This window comes from Phalacrocorax aristotelis, chromosome 5 (assembly GCF_949628215.1).
Source record: "Phalacrocorax aristotelis chromosome 5, bGulAri2.1, whole genome shotgun sequence".
NCBI lineage: Eukaryota > Metazoa > Chordata > Aves > Suliformes > Phalacrocoracidae > Phalacrocorax > Phalacrocorax aristotelis.
Window position 1 is genome coordinate 3,382,090 of NC_134280.1, and position 18,708 is coordinate 3,400,797.

General features: G+C 38.3%; 1 long non-coding RNA gene across 2 annotated transcripts in view; it reads left to right on the top strand.

The window, feature by feature from the left end:
* The window catches only part of LOC142057204 (uncharacterized), a 223,548-nt gene that overhangs the window by 705 nt on the left and 204,135 nt on the right, over nt 1–18,708 (top strand). For both annotated transcript variants that reach the window (XR_012660572.1, XR_012660573.1), the window contains exons 2-3: nt 1,499–1,534; nt 11,788–12,027. This is a non-coding gene — a long non-coding RNA (uncharacterized LOC142057204). The remainder of the gene's footprint in view (nt 1–1,498; nt 1,535–11,787; nt 12,028–18,708) is intronic.

The following is an 18,708-nucleotide window of genomic DNA, read 5'->3' on the forward strand; positions in this document are numbered from 1 at the left end:
TATCATTGTTTGTCCTTTGGCTGCCGCAGTCTAGCGGCTTGCAGTATTTATTTGTAGTGAGATAGCCTTCAGAAGTTCCTGAGACGGGCACAACACCACATTGTTTTACGTGCTGTGCAAGAGCAGAACAAACAGTCTGTGCTCCAGAACGTGGGTATAAAGCAGCACATGTGCTCGGTTTGGAACTGAGGAGGGAGAGAGCAGGAAGGATGAATAATTTCTAGTGTTCCCACCTTTCTGGAAGATGTATATGTTGGTGGTGCTTTTTGTCACTCGAGATAAAACACTTGCGCTACGTTATCCCTGGAGGACAGCGGTTCTCCTCCTTTGTGAGTTTGGTGAGACTCCCTACCTTTTTTTTTTTTTTAAATGAGTACCATAAAATACGTTACTTGTCCCTGAGTAAAAAGGAAGACATGTCTCTTAGAACTGGCAATCAAAGCAGGAAAGCAGAAGGGTCTTCATGGTGGCCTATAATTGCTGTACTTTTATGAAGGGTGGTGTTTACATAAGCAAGAGGTGCCAAGTTCTCTGAAAACTGGTATGTAATTCACTAAGCTTAGACGTGTACAGAGTGATTTCACATGCCTGCCTTTTCATGCTGCTTGATGGCATAGTCTAAGTTTTTGGGTGATGAAAATACTAGGTGGTACTAGATTGGAAGGAATATTATGTATAAGATATTTCAGATATGTGGATATACAGCCGAGTCAAGGCTGGGTAACGTTGCCAAGCTGTCTGAGCTGTGCTAATGCACTGATCAACAGAGGCGTTCAGTAACTAGACCCAGTGAGCCACCACTAGCGCTTGGATTCAGACATGAAGAAATGTAGATATTTCAGTCTATTTATATTGAGGTGTCTCCTGGAATTCTTAATCAGGGTTCGGGCATCCTTGGTGTTTCTCTGCCGTGTTCAAACACTAACCAACACTAAATTCATCCACTGACTGTATCTTTGGTGATTTGAATCATCCAAAAAGCAAAGCAAGATGTATGGAACTGTGCACATCTAAAAACATCAAGACATGTGGCAACGCTTTTTGTGCCATCTTTTATCCAAGTATTTCAGAATGATTTACAAGCTTTCATTAATGTAAGCATTACAACACTCCTACTTAATCTGTATTTTTTAATATTCTTCAATAGCAGAATGCTTAAACGTGACCTGTTCTGCAGGTTGTATTTTCACTTGGCTCAGCTTCTTCGAAATGCTCGTCATGTTGCCACATGCATAGGAAATTATAGCTAAAAATATTGCTATTGTACGTGTGTGTGTGTGAATATATATACATACTTCCCATTGTAGATATTTGTCTTATTTTTTCTTTTTACTGTTGGAATGTAAATTATGGTTCATATTTGTATTTTACCAATAATGTTTCATAAAAATAGAATATGTCATCCGTATAACACCATTTGCATGAATGTCATAGTAAGGAGGTGGCTCTTACTCAAGAAGCTTATTATTCTGAAGCATGTGTACTTTTTTGCTTGCAGGACCCCTTGAGCAAAGTGAAGCCTTCTGGCCATCCAGTAAGTATTACAAGACCAGTAATAGCGTGGGGTTGGTCTTGTCAATTGCGTGTTTATCAGGACCACAGGAGTGACGAATGAAGAGTATCTCTCTCTTCCTTCCCAGTTTTGAGACCTAACTGGGACCATGGCAAATGGTGTATGAACTGGGATGACTCTTGGTAACTGGGATCAGGGAGCCTGCTCAGACTTTCATACCGCTCCAGAAGCACCACCCTGTTTTCAGCCCCACTGGTGCTGTGTGTAAGCCGTGCATCCTTTGCAGACCCACCTAACGTAGCGTATGAAAAGAAACAAATAAGGAGAGGTGCAGATATGCTCACTTTTGGTATGCAGGGAATAAAACCCAGTTTTGTTGCATGGATGCAGCACCATGATATTGTTTCAGTTATGTCATTATAGGCACGATATTGATAGAGCTGTCTGTCTCTGCATTAGGGATTTGCTCCCATTTAATTACATTTAACAAAAAAAAAAAAAATTAGGTAGTTCGGTGCAAATGTACAGACCTTAGCAGAAATTGCCTACCGTTTTTGTGAGGTACTTGATGCAGAATGCTTTAAGGGCTTTGGGCTTTCTCTAGGCTGTTGCTTTTATTGCTAGTGAAGGGATGAGTTTTATCCCAAGTAGACATTAAATGTCAACACGGTTGCTGTCTCCTCTTTCTTTTTAAATGTCTTTTTGCATGCCTTTTTCATGTGAATTTTGGGGGTGTTTCCCTTTTCTACCTTTTGGCTTTTTATTTCTGTTTTCCTTTTGCCTTAAACTCCAGGTCTTTTTTCCTTCTTCTAAGATCAATCTGTCTATGCATTTTTAATGATTCATTTACTGTGACATATGAGCACTGAAGATACAGTGTCAGGGACTTAAGCATCTGTGGAGAGCTTCTGTGCAGGAGTAGCAGCAGCAAGATGAAATGGATGTGATCTTAGTTTCATTCTTTTGTTCACGTGGGATGGTACTTTGCCTAGAGGCTGCACAAATATAACTTTCCTTCTAGGGAATAATGAGAAGAATTAAAACCCAGCAATGTCTCATTTTTCTCTTCAGAGCACTGCTAGGAATAGAGGGTTTCAGCTGTGCCTTTGCTATTTCCACACACACCACTGAATCAATACTGTTTACGCAGAAACAGCATTATAGGTAAGAAGCTGTTGTGCAAGACTCATTCATAGCATCTGTACAAGCATTTTTTAAAATGTAGAGTGGAAATGGGGTTTATAATACCAGGAGTAACATCAACAGCTACAACCCTTGTCATTATCTCATTAATCTTCCCTCATGGTCTAAGTAATTCTCCCTTTGATACTCTGAAGGAAGAGGACCATGTTCAGACCCTGTCCTTATATAACCACAAGAAAAATGACCAAACCAACAAGAAATAAATCTCTCTCAGGGATCTCCTCCTTACCAGCCAGCTTAACTTGCCATGCTATGGGGAAAAGTGCAGATACTGGAAGACAGCCTAATTAAAAAAAAAAAAAAGACTAAATAACTGCCTTAAAGTTATCTTTAATTTCATACGAGTTTGCATAACTTATATGAAACTCATAATATTTTAAAAGATACAAATTTTCAATTTTAGTGCAGTGGACAGATAACAAAATTACTACAAATTATTCATTATTCTGCATTTTTTACTCTGTTTCAAAACTATTGAAATACTTCACAGTTATATGGATAACACAGCTTTAAGGCTTGGAAAAATGCAGAATTAATGAACCTTTTAAATGGTGATGAACTGAAATAAAATCAAAAGCTCACCTCTGGTGTGCTTTTGGATTGGTCCAGTATGTATGTTTTCACCTTTTACACTTGTAATCAAACTTGTAAATTTTACATGCCGTTGTTGAATCCAGCTGATATCCACAAAGACAAAGGAAAATACGTGCTGAAATCATAGCCCTATTTTGGATTCAGGTATTTTGGTGTTTGGCTAAAGTATAGTCATTTTATTCACGTGAGCAGTACTAGTAACTACAAATGAATAGGATTTGGCCTGTATCGTGCTATGTAAAGCTATTTCTACAGCCAGTTTTTTGTGTGTGGTTCAGTCCTTTTTAATGTAATCAGCTGGAGCCTGGAGATGCACACTAAGATGAATGTTTCCCTGCTTCAAGTTTAAAAACAAACACATAGATACACAATTTAACAGAAATTAACGCTTAAATACAATCTCCACCAAGTAATTTTCATTAAAGGCTGCATTTATACCAATGATTATTTTTCTTTTTTGGTCTGTATCCAGCGCTTCTGCTTCCTTAAAATACTTGTGCAGAGATGAAAAAATATCTAACCTATTTTCTTGGAGGACAGAGTGATGTTTCTTTCTAGGATTTGCACTGTCTTGTCAGAAAAGATCATTCGATCAGAGCTTCCTGTTGCTTTCAGACACTACAGTGTCTCTTAGAGGCAGTTCATTGTGTCACAGTTTCTTATTACTGTGGCATTTATCATGTATGATTTCTTACATATTTCATAACATCAAATTTTCTAGATATAGTGCTATAGTCCTCATTTATGCGATAAAATCCTTTTTTTGAAGTGCTGTGAAGAGTCTCAGATGAATTCTTAAAACCCTAACCTGTATTGTGAAAACAAGGTTCTTCAGGTCTGTGTGGAGATTTTCCTTCTCAGAATCCAGTATCATAATTGATATACCCCTTGATAAGCAAACTCTGAGTTTAGTACAGAAAGCAAAAGTGCTACAACATTGTAATGTTTTCACCATTATTTTGAAATGAATTCTTAAAATCTGTGACAAGTGTTTTCTTTTGCTGCAGCATCCTGGCAATGATACTAGATTTTAAAGAATGTATCTTTCACACTGACTTAGAAAGTCTTTATATGTAATATATATTGGTTGGTAAGGAATTACGTCTTTTAGACTGACAATTTGTAATTAAATAGTCATAAGAAATGGGACAGCAAAGAGTCCAAGTGGGGAGAGATGGTAAGATATTCAGAGAATGAAGTTGTGTGCTCTTTAGAATTATTTTCTTAATATGACTTTTGGTTCTTTTGAAACAAGGAGAGAACTTGAAAGATCTAATTACTTACAATGTCATTCAACATATATTAGAAGCTATCTGCAGTGACTGAAGAGTTGGATCAGGAGAGTTGCCTAATTTTCTAACCTGTGATGTGTGGTTTAGCTTCAGAGTTTAATGACAAATTGTGTATACATATATTATTTTTATTAAACAGTATTAGAGGAGCACAAGAAAGACAAATACACTGTCACAGGTAGTGCGTCTATGTTTTCCATAAGCGAAAGACGTTTTATCAAAAGTGTACCCAAAGTCTTCATCTGTTTCTCACTAACCGAAGCAATTTATGGAAGCTTGATGAAAAGCATAGTGCTAGTGTCAGGTATACACCCTAGGTTCTAGAGAAAATTAGATCTGGTTTGCTCATTGAATCAAAATGAAACACACAGAAAAGTGCCCCCAGGGGTGGAGAACCAGAAGAGGGTGGGCTGGTTATCAGAGCTGGGATGTGCAGTTTGGATTCAAGGCTTAGCAACAATCTGCATACATGCGTAGTGTTTTTCAAAAGAACTGACAACAGAGCTTGTCCTTTGAGTTTTCATTTCAGCCCTGAATCTTAAAATGTCGAGTTCTTTTGTAGCAGGAAAGTTTATAGGATGTTAATAGTTGACCAACTTCAATTAAAAAGAAGATAAAAAATTACAAGGATTGAACTGGAAACCTTAAAAATATGGCTTCTGGAAGTCTCGGTATAAGAAGGTCTCAATAGGTTAGTGAACTACATTGTGATAATTGCAGTTAGGAATGATCAGGTGAGCCAGCCAGCTTACAAGTAGCCAAATTGTCACAGGCCAGGTTTTCAGGATATGTATGTATGAGATACATATTTGTGGGTTTTAGAGTTTACTGGCAGAGATGGGTAGTGATGGTTACCTGAAGAAACGCTTTGGGAAGTGAATCAAAGGTTTGCAGGTTGGAATGGAAGTTGGCTGCCTGGAGGAAGAGGAGCAGTGGGAGGCCATGGGTGAGACCACATGTTTACAGTTATTTCTGAGTCTGCCCATCAGAGAGGTCCTGTTGTCCCCCTTCAGTAATTTAAAATCTCAGTAAGTGTAACATTCCTGGGAATAGTATTTGATTCAGTTCAATGTCATAGACTAGATGAGCGCTGGGGAAGATGATTGAGTGCTTGTTTTTGGTTCAACAGATAACGTAATAAAGTTCCCAACAGTATTGTTAAAGAACAAGAATGGGAGGTGGAATCTTTGAAGATTCAGATGGATTGGGGGATACTGGAGCCCAAACATTAGTTAATGTTTTTGCTAAAATGCTAAGAAATTTGGGCTCCAAAATGTAACTAATTGGTGTCAGAAAGAGATGGCAACTGGGTGTCAAGCATCTATTAAAAAAATCTCTGGATATGGTATTTGAAAAATCAGTCATTTGGAATTTTAGGAAAGAAATGTGAAGATCCATGGTAATGAATAAGCTACTAATAATTTTGTGGTTTATTGTGGCTAATAACTGAAGAATGTTGAATTAACCCATACAAATATATTACATGGCAGAAGAAGTTGTCCCGCTTCTAGAGGCAGCAGTTACAGGCTAATAAAGCCTTCCTGCAAAGGAAAATGGTTGGAATATGATTTGAGACCCACTTCCTTTGAAAGAAACTTAGCTGCTGATGCTCCTGCTGAATACTTGACTCCATGGAGAGAATAGTGACTGTTAGAATTCCCATTGTGTAAGAGGAACGGATGCATCTAATGAATACTGATAAAGAGTAAAATTACAAAGGGAAGGGGAGCTTCCAGAGCTTCTGTTGCATTTGTTGTGGGTTGTATTTTCTGTAGCACAGTGAAATATTTCTAAGTGATGGGTAGCAGAAAAATCTATTATATCTGTGCTTGAGCAATGAGATCTGACAACATTAAAGGTGAGAGCTGCTGTTGCCTCTCAGTGCTTCATTTTCAACTGCAACTTCCTCAGGCCCATGATAGCGTCTCGCTTCTCTGATCTGCCATATAGACAGCACTGCTTTTTGTTAAAGATGCTTACATGGAAATGTAGCAGGAACCCTGAGGAAGTCAGAAATGTGACTCTGGGACAGTGTTGCCTAATAGATGTGAATTTGTCTAAGTTAATGTGGTTTGGTTTCAGCCCATAATCAGTGATGTAGGGATTTCATAATTTCTGCACAGAATGTGAGTAGCATTAAAATAATCCTGCCAACAGTAGCTCAGCCTGTGGACACCCCTTTGTTCCTGATCACTGATACAAAAAGCATACCTCTCCCCAAGTGCTGTAATGCCAGAAAATCTGGCGCATTACGGGTTTCCATGTGAAGAGATGGAAGATGCCCAGATTTGACTTATTTCAGATCTAAAGAAGGACAGAGCAAGTTTATAGTCTCTCAAGGAGCACCTACTAGCTGTGCACTTCTTTTTTTATAAAGAGGAGAATCCAGCTGTAACATTTCTGTCTGATGACTGTGCCTTTGGCAAGATGGATGGCGTGAGCCAATCCAAGGACCTTTAAAGTCCTCTAAGTTCAAACCTACAATCTTGTTTCTGCAACCAGCAGAAGACCCCAGCCTGCTGCTGTTACATATGCTTAGCTGTTGTCCAGCTCACCGGGTAGCTAAATCCTCCTCCAGCTTCTACTGCTGAATAGTTTTGGGGTAGATTAATATACAAATTGTTTTATAGTAATTGCAGTTTGGACATTGAACAAATAATATTTTCATGTCTGAGATGGCAAAATTCCATTTACTCCCTATAGTGAGAAGTTCTCAGTTCAGGCTGTTTTAAGCTAACCATTTTTTTCCCTTTAACTCAAAAGTTTTGTACATAGCACTCAACCTTTCTAATATAAAGGCTCAATTTTTGCCTTCAGATTCTTTAGGGACTGAAAGCATACTTCTGAGGTTGTTTTTTAGTGACACATAGTGCATGCGCCTTGTTTTAGGAACATCAGGTAATTAACTTTCATAAACTGCAGAGAGGAAAGTGTTTTTGTTTTACATGGAGAGGCAAGAAAGCTGAAGTACTCACACATGGATACTAGATATGTTTTACATACTTGCCCCAAAATATTTTAATGACTCCATTGGAACACCACCATTTTGAAGTTTAGTCACTTCTGATAATGAGTGTATTGGTGGTTTAGAAGTTATTATACATTTGTTGGCAGGACAATGAGGTTTCTAAGGGTGTGAAATGAAAGTGGGGCCTTTTTGTCCTAGGATTCATACGCAAACAGGGATTGCCTCAGCCAGAAGACCATTGATCCTCTTTTTACTGTGAATACCGGTAAACTAATCAATAGCATGGCCAGGAGAGCTGGCAGTGTAGTTTAGAGGTCCCTCTTTCTGTGCTGTTTCCTAAATGATGTCTCTGTTTTCCAGAGAGGTTTATTTAGTTTTTTCACCATTATTATAGTCTGTTTTTTCTCAAAGTTCATGAGAGGTTTTAATTTCCAGTAAGGTGTTTTTTGAAGGCCACAAGCACAGTTGTGGAAAGGTTCAGTTAAGCTGTGTCCTAAAGCCTGTCAGGATCTACTCGGAGAGAAAAGAAACTCAGACACTTGACTAGCTATTTGGAAATCGGAAGGTGGGTGCCAGTGTGTCTAGCATTCCAATATCAAGGTGGATTAAGAGCATTAAGGAAGCTTAAACAGCTCTCAGGAGAGAGATTCCCATGGTTTTGAAGGCTTATTCTTCTGGAACAGTTGCTTGGCTGCAACTTGGGTTGAAAGATCAGGGTTTTTTCTCCTGGAATTGTGCATGGCACTACCTAGTCTTGCCTTTTTTATTAAGCATACCCAAAGTTTGAATGTTTGGGTCATGCCAAGTGCTTCATGTTTGAGGCAGCTCAGACAACACTTCTTGCCAAGTTTAGTGGACATTGCCGTGGAAGTTCTCAGGCACTGGCTAAGGCAAGTGGAAGGAAAGAGGCAGGTTTTTTTCTTGTTTGGTTCATGTTTTTCATTTAATGATCTGTTACAACTAATAGCCCCAATCTGTATGGGTTTACAAGTTTTATTGTCATTAAAATATCAGGCAATTCACTGAGCCATGTAAACAGCTGAGCTGTTGGAGGGAAGGACTAAGATGTGGTTGGATGTTTCATCTGTATTAGCTAGCATGGAAGAATTTTATAGAACCACGTTGCCTCTTGCAGCAGTGATGGGAGAAACCAGATTAGCATGTAAGAACAGACTCCCTCCCTCTCATTTTCTAACTAAATAACATGGAAGCCTTCAGTTAATCATAGTTTCTGAAGCAGGTTTAATGAAATTAATACATTAACTGAACTGCAGTAACTTTGTGCAACTGCAGACCATTTTTCAGCTCAGCGTATAGTACATAGTGTGCTGCCAATTGATCATTTGCTGTGCTTCTTCATAATTTCGTAATGGAAATTATCCAGGTATATTTAGGAATGGTATAAATAACTGCTTTACTTGTGGATATTCTTAGGATCATCAACATTACATCTTCTAGCAGCCTAATATCAGTCATATATGACAGTTGAAGAAAAGCTATCCTCGTGCGCAAGATTTGCTTTCCTGGAGTGCTGACTGCAGTGAACACTTATTGTCAAATACTTAGCAAACAAGCTTCAAAATATTGAAAGAACCTTTTTTTTAAACTATTATTTTTAAGGAACAACATGCTGTTTTCTGTAAATGCTATTAGCTGATTTGCATCTGAGAAAAACTTCCTGGGACATGCGCAATATATAATGTATATCTGTGTACATCTGTTAGCAGGTGATTATTCTTCTATGTTATCACTTCTCTTAAATTCTGCTTAAGGTTTGTACCAGATAAAGAAATGCTTTTTGGGTGAAGATTTATTTATTTATTTAACTAGAATGTAAGTACAACCTTTTTAGCAAAAGTTTCTTAAAAACAGGTAGATAAAATGAAAATGTCGTGTGGCAGGTGGCAAATCAGTCAGCATGAAATAATTTTGCTGTGCAAGTTCTAATAGATGGCTCGTCATACTTGGAATAGCTTATATTTTCGGTGGAAATGCTATGAAGATAAACTGTTTGGACTGGACACTTTAGAATATACTGATGCAGTAAGCTTGTGGTTCCAAGTAAAGACAGCGCTTCTGAACAGGCACATGTCCAGTCCAGCTTTTTGTGAAATCATACAGTAAGAGCATTCAGATTGTCTGTGGCTAGAGTTTGTATTTCAGTGAAGTAGTAATGGGAAAATTCGAGTGTCATTTCCATCTTGATTCTTCTGGTATTTCTGCTGTTACTTCGGTTTCATTCTCTGTTACCTTTGGAGCATTACGGGAAATTTTGCGCAGAGACTGAAAGGTTTAGCAGTGGTCTTATTATGGAGAAGGAAAGTCGCAGACTACAGGCAGGTTCAAAGAGGATCAAATGATGGCAGGACAGGTTAGGGTTAGAGAGGTGGGAAGAATGCACCAAGTGTGTATCAGCTTTCTCACAGAAGCTACATTTTGAGCAGTCTTGTAAGTACATATCTCATGTTATCATCAATCATACTGCAATTTGATGCAAGTGACTTGGGAATCAGATTTTTGTCCTTGCTGTTGGAACATACAGTTACATCAAAGCTTGCGTATTCTTCAAGCAGTTACAGCAATTTCTAAGCTCTCCTCTGGTAGGCCCCTATGAGAGGCACATGGCAAGCCTTTAGCTATTCCTGTGTTCTGGAATGGCATTTGTGGATTATTAGCGGTGTTGGACTATAGCACATCTTTAGTTACATTCATGCTGTACTTTCACGAACGCTTTAAGCCATCATAAGCCAAGGGATGCTGCCCAACCCTGCACAAATGTTCTTGCAGCTGCACGCTTAATTGATTGGGGAACTGATTTGGGTTAAAACTAGCTCAGCAAACAAACCAAACCAAAACATTAGCTTTAAACTAGTTTCTGAACTCAGTTCATTGGTAGCCTCCCAAATATTTATGTTGGCTTGAAGGTCTTCACCTTTCTGGTGTTAAGACCACAGGAAGTGTGTGAAGAAAACCAGGAGCCTCTTTTTCGATGCAAGGGCAGGTTTGAAGGGCTTGTGGAATTGCAGTTTAAATTTTATCTTCTTGTTAAACAGCCAGACATTGTAAAGGAGGCTTAAAGGGCATAAAAAGATGACCAGACTCCCAAGTTATGTCGGACACCTTGACAGAGCCCAGGGTGCGCCTTGTACTAATTCTGTGTCTATCACCTGCCTGCCTTTAACCATTTCTCTCTAAAGAACTTTAAGTTGTATCTTCCATGGTCCAAACTATGTCTAACCGAAACACATTTCCACACCCACCAAAATATTTTTCTACCCTGTGACAACCACTCACAACAGGTATTTTCTAGATTAGATAGTTACATTTACTATTTATGCAACAAAACAATTGGAGAAAAAATACAGGACTTAGATGGATTGTGCCTGTCAGTATTACAATCTGACAGTTTAAGTAGCTCATTCCTTTTCTCCAAAACTGCGATAAGATAATTTATGCGTTTTATATAAAAGTGTTTCATCTTTGGATTACTAAGAATTAGTGTTTCACTCGTCCAAAATTACATACTAGAAAAAACATTCCCGTCTCATTTATTACATTGTTGGACATCAGAATAAAATTATGGATCATGGTTAGTCGCATCAACTCCTTTCATTAGTCTTACAGGTCTTACATAGTACTTGTGCATACTTCCTTATTGCTCGGAATTTCTAAGACAATTACAGCTAGTTCAATAAAGATTAAATGCCCCTTTTTTTCCACCCCCAAGAAATTCTCCTTAATTTAAGTAATCTTTTAGTACAATGCAAATAATAGTTATGTTTGGGGTTTTTTTTCCCCATCTTTCCACTATAAGCCTGCCAAATTTAATGCGTTATGTGCAAGAGTTATTCATATAAGTCCCAATTTGTACTTGCCTGCTTGGCGCTTTTATCTAATACACTGCGAGCCTGCACCACAGCTGCTGCTTCTCTCTGACCTCCGACACTTGAAGCAAAGGCTGGGAAGAGGCTGTGATGCCGCATGGCAGTTGTGTGTGGTTGTAAAAGGTGTGCCTTTACTCAGCAGAGCTCCACTGGAAGGTCTCCTCTTGCCAGCTCTTCCTTTCTTTGGAGGTCCTGTCGAGTAACCTGACCAGCACAGACCTTCCTTCACAGGAAACAGGCAGTGGTCCTGTCACAGGCAGAGTGTGGGCATGGGCTGGGAAAAGTTGCACTACACCACTGACTGGTGGGTTTGTTTCTGGTTTTTTTTAACAGGTAACCTAACGTTTTGGTCAAAGATTGATGCGTTATTCGGAGCTGCATGGAGTAAAGCACATCAACTCTGGAACTGCAAAGATACCACAAAATCATTAATTTCTTCAGCCAATATTGAAGAATTAACTCCTACACTCTGCAAAGTAAAATTCAGCAAGGTAGCTTGCCACGTGAAATTTAGAAGATATGGAAAAGATAAAGGACTAATTATAGAGGTCGACTGCCAGTTCTGTTTAAACTGTAAGTTTCCTCCTCTTCTCAAAAGTAACTAGGTCACTGCATTATAAAAATAGTCTCAGAAAATTCCATGGTGGAATGGGTGTTAGTAAGCTCTTAACATGTGCCTTAGGTTATTGCTGTTTGTGTGTCAGTCACTGATTTATTTCTAATTTCACTTTATCTTTGAACAGTCAAACTATTTTTGAAATTTTCTTAAATGTTCTTTCATTATAAAGTAAGAGGAGATGAACAGTGGTGGAAAGATATAAATCTTGAAAATATCTGAAAAAAAGATTTCTCAAACTGTATGAATTTTCAGTTCATTCTGATTATTCAAGAGTCAAAACTCTTGAAAGCTTTGTCAAAAGCCAAAGCTTTTCTTTCACTAAGAGTTTGCAACCTAATAGTGGCTTTCAATTATAAAAGCAAAAAAATCCTCATGACCAATTCACAGGTGTAATTTCTTAAAAATTAAAAAAAAACCCAAAGTGTTTATCTAAAATTGGAAGGCTGCTGCTGAAAAAGCAGTTCAGCAGACTCTGAAATAATACAGATTAATAGTCTAACTTCTTATCCCTTAGACCTCTTTGTAATTTTCTCTAGTCTCGTCTCCACCTTATAGGGTCTATGTTATTATACCTTAAAAGTATAACTGGGATCTTTAAATAAGAGAGGGTAAAACCATTGACCATTTCAGCTAAACACTTAAATCACAGTTTAAACTGAAGCTCCTTAATCTAAATCTATTTTAAAAAATCCTCTTAAAATACAGAATAGAGTACTTCACATTGAAATTGTTGAATTAACATATGTGAAAGGTCAACAGTTTTCAGAAGGGAGGAGTGTGTACTGCTACTGATGATATAGGGGATGAAACCTGTTCATCTGGACCTGCCAGCCAAGATACTGTGAGCGTGGAAGTGTAGCCTCTTCTGCAATAGTACTCCTTTGACTGGGGGAAAACAAAAAAGCAACATCATATATGAAAACCCAAGTGGCAAACACACAATTCTGCATCGTAAACATATGCAATTCACAGAGGGTATAGGAGGTAGAAGGAGCCAGAGATACAAAACCTGTTTCTTCAGAGAAGGTGGGAGAGTTGAAGTGAAAATTTTAAAACTGATTTATTGAAATTAAAATTTTTAGTATTTCCATTTAAAGGAAATTTCTTAAAAACCAAATTTCAATCCAGACTAATTTCAGTTCTTTTCTAGTGTAGAAATGTTCAGTAGTATGGAAATTGAACCGGCTCTGGCTTAAAATTCCTTTACAGCATAAGGAATGAGTATTATCTTAAACAACTTTAAAGTAAAGGTGGAGTTTTGTTATTTTAACTCATGTGATGTAGTACAAAACACAACCTGGATGCTTAAATTATTTTATGATGTAGTTTTTAATTATCAGAAACTACACTTCTTATTAAAAGTTACTACAACCTAAGCTGAATGTTTTTAAATAGCAGGTTGGAAAAAATAATGCACCTCTTTCATATGTGCAGTGCTACAGACTCCTTAGTGGTTAGTTTCTAACTAGCATTCCAGTGGTGCGTGAAAGCAATACGTGAAATTAAATGCTAATATTGCTTTTCAGTACCTGACAGATATTACTGTGACGTAACAGGTAGCCTATCACAGAAATTGCTCGCTCTCTCTCCCCTGTGTTGCGATCTCTAGCTAGAGGGTTCTCTACAGGGTTTTTTGTGCTATGAATGCTTTTCTGTGTCTGTCATTCACCCGCCTACCTCTCTTAGTGGTGTGTCGTGAGTTACTGTTGATCTGCTTTGCTTTACCAGGATCTTTTATTATGGTTTTCTCAGAGTTGGCATTTTATCTTTGTAGATGCTTAGGAATTAATGTCTCATAATGATCTGAAGTTTGCTACTTTGAAGTCAGAATTTTTAAACAGGAGACTTGGCAATAGATGTACTGTAGCTGCTCTTAACAGTTTAATTAATGCTGTGTTATGTATGCACATTTTTTAGCATATACTATTTGGAAACATTACTTGATATATGGAAAGAAAAAAGCGTGCACACTCCCTAAGTGATGCATGTTGTTGTGTCTGTGAACTCTGTACATTTGTAATGTTAAATTTGCCAAAGTTAATGTGTTGAAAAGTAACAAGTTACTTAAGTTAGTTAAATGTCTCTTTCTAGAGGAAAATTACCATAATGGTTACTTTTACTAAAATGCAATTACTGTCATTGTAACAATCAATCATATTTTCTTGTGGAAGGAACTTTACCTAGTTCTGAATGCATTAAAATGTAAGATTGCTCTGCTCACTGTTAAAATGAGCTGCAGAGGCAATGTACTTTTGGGGCGAATCAAGTGGAAGCTGCAGTCATATGGTTGTCTTTAAGACTATTCGAAAATAGAAATTAACTTCTTAAATGAAATTGAGCCCAGTGACTTGTAAAACACCAGCCAAAGTATTATAAATTCTGAAAGGCTTTAAAAATAATTGAAAAAGTTTTTCTTACAGCTGAGCTTGATTAAGGCTTAAGCAATAAGTTCCCATACGCATTCACTGCTTGGCTGACAGAATCTACAAAGTTCTCCGGAGCAATCTGTAGACCGGGGTTGGTTTGTCTGCTGTGGCATCTTCCCACTTTTCTTCTTTGCAGCCTCTTCTCTCAGGCTTGCTAAGCCTGCAACTTGCCCTCTTCATTTTCCTAACTTTTCTTTTCCCTGGCCGCCTTTCCTTCCCTTCCTGATCGTGTCTTTCCAGTGTCTTTGTTCTCCTAACTCCTGTGACAGATTCCCGAGGAAATAAAATGTTCTGCAAAAAGCAGAAGCAAGATAAAAGAAATTGTGAATTTTCTACTAGATTTATTTCCAAAGTAGTCTCTCAGACTTAGATATATCAGAGGTAGTTGTTGCTTCTTGACCTCTCACGCTGTGTATAAATGTAAGAGACCTTTAGCAAGAACCAGCAAAATTGCTCAGAGGCCCACTGCAAATACTGGAGTTGCTTTCATTTTTTCATAGTACTGCAAGTGGCTGCTCCTTACTGTGTGACTTCTTATTTCTCACTGAAATGTAGGAGGACCAGGCCTAGGGGAGAATGGTTTCAATAGCTGTCTCTGCAGATTTATTACAGTGCCCCTTGTCTTCTAGTACTCCTTTCCAAAGACAACGTGGTCACCTTTTAAAGTACAGGCCTGTAATGTTGAATGTAAGATAATAGTACCCCATCAATCTTAAAGGTAAAGGGGTGATTCTGTAATCACAGAATCCCAGACTGGCGGGGGTTGGGAGGGCCCTGTGGAGCTCACCCCGTCCCACCCCCTGCTTGAGCAGGCACACCCAGAGCAGGGGCACAGGGCCGCGTCCAGGCGGGGGGTGAATGTCTCCAGGGAAGGGACTCCAGAGCCTCCCTGGGCAGCCTGTTCCCGTGCGGACCATCTCATGGTCGCTGCAGCCCAGGCTACCCCCAACCCTCACATCCTCAACCAGAGCTTCTCTGTCTGTTAGTATAAAGGCCAGCAGCACATCTCACCTCATTGGCTCCTCCACCACCTGTGTCTAAAAGTTATCCTCAGTGCTCTGCAGGAACCTCCTGGATTGTGCATGCCTCGCCGTGTTGCGTTTCCAGCAAATATCAGAGTGGTTGAAGTCCTCCATGAGAACCAGGGCCTGTGATTATGAGGCTACCTCCAGCTGTCTGTAGAAGGCCTCTTCCTGATCAGGTGGCCTGTAGCAAACACCCATAACAGTGTCATCCATATTTGCCTGTCCCTTAATTTTTACCCATAAGCTCTCGACTTATTCTTCCTCCACCCCTCAGCAGAACTCAATACATTCCAGTAGCTCCCTAACATGAAGAGTAACTCCCCCACCTCACCTTGCTGGCCTCTCTTTCCTAAAAAGTACGTAGCAATCCATGACAGCATTTTAGTCATGCGAGCTGTCCCACCATGTCTCTGTAACTGCAGTGAGATTGTGGCCCTGTGACTGCACACAGACCTCTAGTTCCTCCTGTTCATTCCCCATGCTGCGTGTGTTGGTGTACAGCCATTTTGGAGAGGTGCTTGAGCACGCAGGTGTGTCTGGAGGGGTGCACGAGGACCCACTATAGCCATGCACACCCTTGAGGTGGTTGGTTGCTTGACTGTCACCTCATGAGGCAGCTAAGGCATCGCTGCTCTGGCTGTCCTGGATGTGACAGGATTAGCATTGCCACTTTGGCCTCTGCCCCCCGAGGTTTAAAGCCCACCTCACCAAGCTGGCCAGCCTGGCATTGGTTGACCAGCCAGTGGTATTTGGTAATTGTGTCTTCCATAAATAAATAAAAGAACGGTATTACAGCCTTTCTTTGCTGACTGTAGATTTCTGGTTTGTTTTTATGTTCGTTTTGTTTTGTTTTGTTTTTTTTTTTAAGTAAAAATGTGCCATTCTTTTACTGTTGTTGCTTCTGTTCGTGCTATTCCTGAATAGAGCTGATATCAGATTCAGAGAAGAAACATAGAATGTTACCTTGAAAATAAATGAGGAATATTTTAAATATCTTAGGTCAAAATCATTAAATGTGTGACAGTTTTATTGGCAGATCAGGCACTGAGATTTTGAAACCAATTTTAGTATTTTAGCTCTTTAGGTATTATATTCTTATGCTTTTGTATAAAGAATTGCATAGCACACTTGTATAAATTAGTTTGTGTTATATGTTATGTAACAAATTATATGGTAGGGAAATGAGTTTATATAATGCTCAAAGATATTTTCATGACTGGTTTTCTAGGAAGTGTATTTCCTTGTACAAAATACTTTTATCTCCTCTGTTGGCAAAGAAGGTATGTACTTAAATTCTCATAGATTATAAAGAATTTTGGTGCTCAGCTTGAGATGTCCTATGAAGAACATAATTTTTTTTCAGGCAGTATTGTTCGCTGCCACGTGGAAATTGGAATGAGGTTGTATGCCTGTAACCTGAGGCACAATTAATAATGTCTTAAAAGTTTTGACCTGTCTTCTTAGAAGTTTAGCTGATTTGTTCTAAGATGGTGGACCTAAAAGGATTTTTATAATTAATTTTGTCTGTCTTTATATTGATGCAAAAATAGCATCTTCCTTGAAAAACAGCTGCTAAAACATGCACCAGAAGTGTTTTCATGCTTTGAGATTCATGTCAATATATGATACTACTGTAGGAAATGTATCATGATAAACACATGCATTCCATACATCCCCAGTTTTTCATGGTTTTCGTAGGTGTATTTTGCACAGAGTGTGCCATAGGTTTCAGTGAACATATATACCCATTGATTTTCTGTTTAAAATATGAATGTTATTTTCATTTCACTGGTTGTAGCTAGGTAAATTATTGCTCTACGTGTATTTTGAATATTTATTTCAATGCCAGCTTTTCAAGCTCTCTTCAATATAGGAGAGGGATAATAGTATAGTATCTGATTTAAGTCACAGTATTTTCTTGTAAGTTCATTAAGGTCTTGCAATTTTTGCACTAAAATCTATGCTTAGCTTTTGGTTTTTCAATTTATTCTTCTATATGAAAAAGTGTTTTGGCTGGTATTCTAGGGGCCTTTGTTGGATTTTGAAGAGATAGCTCACCAAATGACATCCTTCTACAAAATTTACCGTGTACTAAAAGCTCTTTACTTAATGCCCCAGTGTTACGGATTGCATGGTAATATGAAATATCCTAAAATTTGACCAAATGCCCAATTGGTCTGTTCCAAGGCAAATTCATCACCGATGTATTGGGTAAGCAGTTTCAATGCAGCTTATAAGATTCACCAAAAAATACAGTAGCAAAAACATGGGAGGAATTTGGAGAGGGACATGTAGGGTATGAGGGATTCACAGAACTGTGTGAATGGCTGAGGTGGGAAGGGGCCTCTGGAGATCTCTGGGGAAGGGAGATAGAGGTTAGAGCAGAGCAAGCTGACACCTGGATTGATCATGACATATTACAAAAAGAATACTTTGTGGGATGACATGCAAAGTGACAGGAGAGAGCAGCATTACCAGCGTTTGGAACAGAGATTGCATACTGGATCTAGTGAAAGGAAAGCGTTTTTAAGCATTAAGTGTGTTTAGTCCATGGCTAAATAGATTTTGGGGGTTTAGAGGATTTATATACAACATATATTTAACAAGCCCTTTGTTCCATTTCTAGATCGCATTTCTGATCTATGTGTGCTTTTAATGAAACTTTTTAAAATTTTCTTTTGTTAATGAAAGATATTTAATGTATCATTTAAACAAAAATAATAGGATACTACACATTTATTTTATATATAGAATAGTTGTTATTATAGTAATATGCACATATAGTAAGCAGATGTAAACTAGGTAATCTGCTTCATACTAACAATTGAATTAAAAAAAAGAGCAAAGAGCAATGCTTGTCGTTCTTAAGTCAGAGGCTGAAAATATTTTTCACGGCTGGCTGACAAAGCTATACTCTCTTTAGAGGAAGTTACGTTATAGTAAAGCGAGTCGGAAAAGGTGAAAGCGTAGTAATCCCTTGCCCAGCTAGAAAGATTTTTCACTAGATGGGGACATAAATATTCTTGTATGTACTCTTGTTTATCATATTCTTCTTGACTAAGAATGGCTGTCTCCTTATCACACTTCTATTAAACATTTTTAGATTAATATATAGTTTTCTGGAATAATTGCCTACTAATAACTTTCTACAAGTTGCCCTATTAGTATTACATTTTATTGTTGC